The sequence below is a fragment of the Phaeoacremonium minimum genome (assembly GCF_000392275.1).
Source record: "Phaeoacremonium minimum UCRPA7 unplaced genomic scaffold PA7_03_scaffold_40, whole genome shotgun sequence".
Classification (NCBI taxonomy): domain Eukaryota; kingdom Fungi; phylum Ascomycota; class Sordariomycetes; order Togniniales; family Togniniaceae; genus Phaeoacremonium; species Phaeoacremonium minimum.
In genome coordinates, this window is record NW_006920947.1 from 86,294 (window position 1) to 94,091 (window position 7,798).

Genomic DNA, 7,798 nt, shown 5'->3' on the forward strand with positions numbered 1-7,798 from the left:
GGGAATGTGCCCAAATGCTGTGTGCTTCCCGTCCATCAGGTTGATGGCGTGCGTCAGATGCGCAATCGCGTCCTCCGAAGGTCCAATCTCTAGAGCTTGTCTTAGGATTTCGAGCAATCCCAGCTGGTGCAATACTACAGCAGGATCTTGAGAAGTCTTAGGCGCATCATGGATCTCATCTAGCTTATCTACGCGCAAGCCTTGAGCAAAGGGATCTGGCAGCTTCGAATTAGAAGCTGGCTCGGCAATCAGAACCGCGTTAAGGAGCTGCGTGCAGTAAGGTGGGATGCTTTCAACGATCTGAATGTGGTTGGCTGTTAGGTAGTCTGGGTAGTCGTGCTGCAAGATTAAAAGAAGCTTGACGGTGCCCCGGTAGATGTCCTTGGCCAAGTTGGAGACCTCAAATGCCTTAAGCTGGTCGCCAAGATATTCCAAGAGCTGCGTCAACAACTTTGTGTATGGCGCCCAGCCAGCCTCTCCATCGAGCTTCAGAATCTCAGGAAGGAATGCTCGGTGCTCGAGTAGAGACATCCATGCATAAGTGAAGCCCGGGAACACGAATGGTCCCAAGTCGTTCAACCGAGCCGCAAATTTGAGAACAATCTGGGCCTTGGCGAGATCGCTGAGTTGCTCGGACAGGGTGCTCACTTCATGAAGAAGTGCGGAAAAGAAGCGGTAGAACACACGTTGATTGAAATGCTCCCCACGCTTAACATGGTGGTGGTTGAGGACCATGACAGCGAGCGCCCAGACTGAGTTGAGGAATGACACACGAGCCGATTGACTATCTTGAGCCTCTTCTTCAGGTTGGACTTTGAAGAAGGCGATTATGAGCTTTGCTAGCCCATCAGTAGCAATGTATGCATCCGAGATGCTGTGCCCTGCAGTTACCATATGCTCAAAGTAGCTGACAGATTTGTCAAGTGCGATGCGGATGAACAGGAACAAATCCTCCTTGTTGGCTACAACGTTCGTGGCATGGAGTTGTCTAATGAAGCTGGATGCAAATTTCTCGGCAACATTTGAGTTCCTGCAAAGGTGGATCCATTCATCGAAGACATAATCCATCTGCTCTCGCTGAGAAAGACGCATCTCTTCCTGGGGTAAAACTGCCCCAGGTTGTGACATAGCAGCCTCCAGCCTGGACTTAAGTCGTTGAGCACCTGGTACCTCTGGGTCCTCATGAATCCATGCATATGCCTCGTTGAGACTCTGAATGAAATCTGCCAGAAGTGCGATGGGACTATCATTCAAAGCTGTCATCGAAACAATCTCATCTAACAGCTGCAGACCCTTCTCGTCTTTCTGCCTCAAGGACTTTGCCAGAGCGTCGTCAATTTGCCTCCAGTCTAAAAGATCAGTGCCTAGTAGAGCTGCAATCAATGGAAGGCGCAGAAGTCTCTGGCCATCTTGTTGATGAAAGATCGCTCTTACGTGGTTGCTGATAGACGGTCCGCCTATTTTGCGTACGTAGTCAAGCACCTGTACAAAGCTCTCGATGGCAAGACTGTCTTCCACGGGGCTGAACAAGAATGTGCAGATCTGCTCCGCCGCATAATTGACAAATTCTTCAGATGACTGTGTCTTGATGATCATCTGGACGAGTGAGTCCACCGTATCAATGACTTGGTGCGGTCTTGGAAGGTCGCCAAAATGGTCCTCTCGAGCCTCTGTGGCTGCACGCTGAAGCTCGAAGAGCAGCTTTTGCAGTCTCTGAGCGAGTGCGGGTAGGTCGACTTGAGCAACGCCAGGCTGCCGGCCATTTGTCAGGGCGGCGGCGTGAGCGTGCGGGTATTGCTGCAACTGAGCTCCCATATGGGGCAGCGAAGGAGTTTCGGCGGGTGTCGGGATATTAGGCACTGAACTGTATTGATCTTGAAGAACCTCGTTTGCTAACGATCTAGTAGCATCAGATGTAGACGGGACATGCGAGGGAGTCGCAGTAGTTACGTTCGCACGCGGTTGTCGAGCAAAGTCCTCGTAAATTGCCATCTGCTCTGGGTTTAGTCCACTCAAGCTTGGAGACAGCTTGAAAGGATTGGGAATTGTCCAAGCCCATCTGCTGAGCGAAGAATCCACATATGGCTCATTTGGTCGCTGTAAGCGATGACGGCGTCTTGCTTCGAGCTCGGGTTCAATCATCTCCTCGATTTCGGGAACGGCACGCTCCTCAGCAGACTTCTCGATAACGCTCGATGCAAGATCAAGGTTAGAGTTGACGCACATGATGATTGTGCCCTCTGGGAGACCTTGAGGAAGATCATTAGATAAGTTCCGCATGTAATTCGTGAAATTGGCGCGGAGTGGCTCCTTGGACGTAACGAGGGCCAGACTGCCCGCCGTAGCCTTCACCATATTGATAGCGGATGTTCTCACCCGATTCTCGTCTGGCTCCGTCGCAAAGTCTTTGTGGATCATCTGCTGAGTGCTGATCGCAGCAATAGTGACTGAACGGTCGACCACTGGCTGGATAATATCTTGTAGCGCTCGGGTTAGTGCGGATCGTACAATCTCGTGTAGTCGAGGAGAAGTGACGACCATCTCGTTCGTGGGCGGGATGACCAGGCTTGGGCCGAGATCTGGAATTGAGGGCGCAATACTGTGAGGCGATAGTCCACCTGCAACACCAGGTCCTATTCCGTTCAAAGAGAGGTTTTCGAAAGTGTCCAGAGTGTCCGTCACGACAGCCTCTGGAACCTCCTCTATTGCGACACGATTGAGTATCTCTCCAGATGGCTCGATGCTCTTGTGGTCTAGGTTAAGACCCTTGCACAGTACTTCTATCTCAAACTTCAAGTTGAGTTTGAGTTCTGCATTGTGATAGAGTTCAATGAGGAGATGAATAATATCCATCAGCCATGGATTAGGAGGCCGGAAGACCTTTGACGACGCTCCTTGCATCAAAACCTTGCATACGAACGGGATGACGACTATAAGTCGTTTTGTGTCATGAGCTTCAATGAGAAGCTGCTTGAAAGCGATGTTCTTATGCTTGATCGGCCTGTCTCTAGCAAGAGTGAGTAGACCAAGCCAGCCTCCGAGATTCTTGAGATGGGTTCTTTCGGTCGAGTTTTGCATGGTCACCTCTGAGTTCAACATTCGTGAGACACTGACGAATGTCTCCCTCAAAACCTCAGCCCATAGCGATTTATCTTCGAACTGCTTCACCAGCTCGAGGTATACGTGATGGTAGTTGGGTTGCATCTTGGCTCGTTCTTCCACGAGATGACTTGCAAACCATTGCTGATGTTTGTAATTCAACATGTTGCGAAGTTCTATGAACATGCCTTGCAGGGTGGTCTCTGTGATGTTGTTCAGGACAAACTGTATCTTGCCTTGGTCGTCGCCGACTGGATCTTCGTAATTTACTCCAGCGGGAGGCGGATCAATGTTGATAGCAGTAAACGGCGGTAAGTGGTGATCAGTAGGACCCAGGGCATCGTCAGCATTACCATTTGTCAGGGACTCGTTGCCCAAGGCGCCATGCCCTGGGCCTGCGTTGCCATTCCTAGTCCGGACCATCTCTTCTTCGTGATCTCTCACGACTTCTTCTGCCTTACGCCAGGCTTCCGTTCCTTGGAGACCAGGTATTTGAAGAAGCTGTTCGCAGAAACCAGGCCACTCGCGGACACGGCCGAAGAGTTGCATTAGTGCCTGCAGACCAAATTTGTACATAGAATCATCCGGTACGTGGTCTCTGACGGCTTCAAGAATCATGCCAAGACCGATCTGTAGAGGAAGGTCGGATATAAGCTTGTGTGAGATGATTCCGCCGAAAAGGACAGCTGTGGTGGCTAGTGCTTCCAGAGGATAGTCAACGTAGTGAGTGTACTCATCGAAAAGCCCATGAATCATGCAGGCAAATATGTCTTGCTCCAGTGGATCTCTTGAGTGCTTGTACCGCTCGAGGACATCAACTATGTTCCGAACTTGAACCTCGTCACCATACATCTTCTTGTAGTGCTCCTCCATCTTATTGTTGGCAGCCAAGGGCAAGGCATTTCCATCTTTGCCGTTCGCGTCAATGATATCATCGTATCCCTCCCCGTAGTTGATCAGTCGGGGATATACGGTAATGCAGGATCGTTGGACCACAATCAGCTCCGGAACGGGGGTCTTGGGTAGATACTCCTCCAAGATCGCCAAGAGGTGAGACACCGTTTTAACTTGTAGAGTTGTAGTGGTCTTCACAGGTTGGCCATCCGGAGGCCGTTGGTACTGCATCTCCAGATTCGCTTTTACTAGGAGAAATTGTAGTAGTGAACGTGCAATCTCCGTGCTTCGATCCGCGTTGTTTCGGGCCCACTGGTCCAGGTCGAGAAAGCCTTCGGCATGTGCAAATGCGGTGAGATCCAATCCAAAGCCGTTGACCATATACACGAGTTCATCCAGCCAGTTGTGCTTGACCGCATGCTCGAATATAAGAGGCAGGTCGATTGGTTTCATCGCGTGAGCATCGACAAGCCTCTGCTTCACCCAATCCTTGTCCTTCCGCCAGAGGCTGTCCAGTACAAAGTCGTACTCGGGTGACCGCTTGTAAAGAAAATTCTCAAAGAGAGAGTTTAGAGTCTCGACTGCCATTTGTGGCCATGGCTTAGGCACCCCGAACGCGGACACCACGAAGATATCAAGGTTAGGCACTACGACTTCCTGGAACAAGCGCTTCGCTTCTACAGTTTGCGAGGCGAGTACTGAATGTAGTGCAACGTGGAATACTGCTGACAAGGCAGCTACCGAAACAAGAGGATGCTTGACAGCTGTTGATGCTCGTTCTCGAACGGGACCTGATGATTGCACGTAAGCGTCCAAAGTGAAGGTCGGCTGAAGTCCTGGAATGGTGCTAGCATCTAGCTGCTCTGGAGAAAGGGAAGCGAAAGCACATATAAAAGATAGTTGTGCCTCGGGGTTCTCCCAGTTACCTCCCCAAAGGTGCTGAATATCGAATGTGGCGCCATTATCGTCTTGAGCAATAGGCAGCAGGGCATTGTATAGTCGGAGAAACTGGGGAGGGGATATCCTCGCATTACTCTGATCAAAATATGATACCACATCCTGCCATCTGAATATTGACGGGGCCACACGTCGTAGCCCAGCAACAAGGACCGCAGGATTGTGTCGAGGGCTCTGACTGATGGTGGTGTATGTCAAAGCATTCGAGACTTGCTCCTCACTCAGTTGAATATTAGACGGCCGTGCTTGGAGATAGCCTATGCAGGTTTCTTCATCGCGAGTGAAGTCGGCGCCAATTCTTTGTATGTATAGAACGAGGGCGTTCGGCGGCTTTTCGCCCAAAACACGCATCAAATCCAATGCTGCGAGGACCTCTGATGGAGGTGCCAGGTCCATGGATGTGTAACGGGTAGTAACTTTAGATGATAGTTCACGCTTTGACGCAGCGTTGAAGTTAGGAGGGTGGTATTGAATGAGGCGATCAATGATCAGCGAGAGGAACTGAGGGCTCAGATCTGAATGTTCACCATCTATCCTAGAGGCGATGCTGATGAATGTTGGAAAGTTTGTGGAAAGGATCGCGTCAGCTAAAACACGGGGATTAGTTACTCAATCTGATCTGTAGAGGAGATTATATATACCTTTCGTCTTCAAATCAGATCGGTTCCCTAGCTTAAAGGCCACTGCCAATATTGTTTTTTCGAGGGCATCTAGTTTGAAATGTTCCATAAACGTAGAGAGGTCAAAGTCTCGGAAAATGTCCTCTGTGCCTGTTGCAATGGATTCTGCAATCTTTTCGGCCTGCTCGATATCATGAGATATCTTTCGCATTTCACTGACAAGGATCGGATAGTTGCCTGGATTCGCAGTGTTTCCCCCAGGCCGGGTCAGGCCGGGGAAAATCTGAGCCGCATTGCTGTGTACCAGACGGGCGAAGTATTTTGTGAAGACTTCCATGCCGTTGTCATCGATAAGCTGTGGCAGGGGGATACAGGTCAGCAAAAGGCACGAGGCAAGGGGCGAGGCTCTGGAAGCCAGGACGCGTGCTTACCTTGTTAAGTCGATTGACCTTATTCTCCCAGTCGGCAGGATCGTCTTTCTTCTCCTTGATAGTGCTCAGGAGAAGATAGACCTGGGCGATGGTGATCTTGGATAGGGAACTGGTCCCAGTGGGGCTGCTGGTACTGGGGCTGGCACCCGCACTCAGGCCACCAGCTTGCGACGGATGGGGAGAATGGCTGATTCCCGTCTGCAGAGACTGCGCAGGATTTGGAGAAAATGTTCCCGAAGATCGTGGGACCATGGAGGTAGGCGGTGGAGGAGAAGGGGGAAGTCGGTGCTGCTATCCTGGATGGGACAGAGCAACTTCCTCTAATTTCCTGGTAATGGGAAGGTGGTTGCGACAGTGGGAGGGTCTTCGCAAGTCGTCGACATGGACCGGGGGAAGAGCGGTATGCGATCGCGGTGATTGAGTCCACAGTGGGAAAGATTGAATATTACAAGGCGGGAGGTTGGAAGAGGAGGGATGTGGATCACAGCCGAGGCGGAGGGAGGATGAGGAGAGGTAGGACTCTGACCGAAGCTCGGGGAGTGCGCGATTCAGGTTGCTGATAGCCTCAGAGAGAGGGGAGAAGGGCAAAACCAGCAGGAGATCCAAACACCTGGGCGGCAGGTGCTGGGCCTCGGTTGAATAAAGGTGAGAGTGTTGATTAAGTAGTACGGGTGATAAGGTAGAGATGATGGGCGGGATGGTGGTGATGGTCGTTCTGAAGACAGACAGACTGATTTTTGGCTGGACGTGTGAAGTGGGCCTTGTCCTAAGCCGGCCAATCAGAGGAGTCTGTACTTTCTTGAAGCCTTAGGCACTTGCTACTCCAGGAGCTTGGGCCACGCTTGGGTCTCGATGAAATATAGGTAAGTCATTGGCGTACGGCACTCTCGTCGATATAGATAGTTTTCATTCAAAGATTGCGCATGTGTTTGTCTATAATCATCAACTGAAGACTTGTTACTGATCTTGCCGCTAGGCTACTTGGCCGAATGTGCCCCTCGAATCGCTTGTAAATTTGCGTTAGACATTCACAGGTCCTGCATCTGCCTGCAGCTACTTCAAGAGAGCACAGCTTTAGCATGGCATGGCCTGCTAAGACTATCTTCTAAACTTTCAACGTGATATACTGAAAGTAAATGCTAGGGGATTGACTCAACGGTCATCCTGAGCCTTAATTGGGATCATGACTCGATCATCTCAAGCGCAAAGTTTAATTTCAGAAAAATACCCAATATTAGGTCTTCGCAGGCCGCTTCATCATCTTTCTATCGTCAGGTTGATAAAATGCAGTAGGCGTCTACTCACCTGTAAGGTGTGGGCTGTCGCTCATCTCGTTGGAGGTGTTATTTCAGCCTTGACATTAAATCGCAAGCTCAACTTTTCGCTGAAGACCGATATCTTTGGATATTCCGTCTAAATGTCTTTACCAGGAACTACTTCATCATGTCATTTTTGCGATGTCCAAGCTTTTGCGCTGCGCCTTGACACCTCGGCAGATCTTGCATATCTCTCAGTTTTACCTATTAAGAATAGCAAAGGCAGCTTTAGCAATAGCAGTTGAAAATAGCAGATTAGACTGATGTTTTGACTCTATGAAATTTGTATCTCAAAGCCGGGATACCTAGGTAGTCAATATCGTGTAGACTTAATTTATAAACCTCACGAACCCACACGTGTGCACAATGGTCGCCAGAACAAGCTAAGAGAACCCGACAATCCATGGGGAAAGAGAGCTCTCTGATTTGCCTTTTGAGAGAAGCGCATGAGTGGGATGTTTCAACATGTACACCTCTGCCG